Here is a 681-nt window from a genome sequence, read left to right as displayed (position 1 = left end):
ATATCTTTACTTTTTTCATGGTCATAATTTTCCAGCCATTCAGTTTTCTTAATTTCTGTTTTTTTAAACTATTATGTCACAGCATTTGCTGCAGAATTGCTTAAAAAAGTCATGGACTTCCAGCTTACCAGTCTCGACAATCCGCCATTTTTTTTTCTCTGAGAATTTTGTAGTCCAAGCTGAAGGATGTCGAAGGTACAAGTAGATAATTCATTGGTTGTTCATTACACCGTACCCAAGCATGTAACAGAAATGGGGTGAAAGGGGACACACTCTGTGACCTAGAAGGAGGCGGGGTTTGAAGTGCCTCATTTGCATTTAAAGAGACAGCAACAAAATTAGTTGCTGTCAGACGAACCCCATAACAGGTGTAAAAAAGTGGAAAATATGGGGTAAATTGACAAAGAATTCAGACCAAAGAGTTGCATTTCCACTTTATATAGGCCACGTCTGGATGATTAATTAAATTTGAAAGGAAGAATTGAAAAGTATTATAAGTCCTCTTTAAACATTTTTAAAAAAAAGCCCCTGCCATTGGCAAACACACAGAGGGCATTTTATGCTGGTGTTTTGGTACAGAACATTAGAGCTGACTTTGGCCCATAGAAAAAGCTTCTCTTGTGGAAACGCAGGAATAAGGTTGAAAAGATGACACCACCTCCCCAATATGTCACAGCAACA

Source organism: Fundulus heteroclitus, chromosome 23 (genome assembly GCF_011125445.2).
Source record: "Fundulus heteroclitus isolate FHET01 chromosome 23, MU-UCD_Fhet_4.1, whole genome shotgun sequence".
Classification (NCBI taxonomy): domain Eukaryota; kingdom Metazoa; phylum Chordata; class Actinopteri; order Cyprinodontiformes; family Fundulidae; genus Fundulus; species Fundulus heteroclitus.
Note: the sequence above shows the minus strand (reverse complement) of the source record.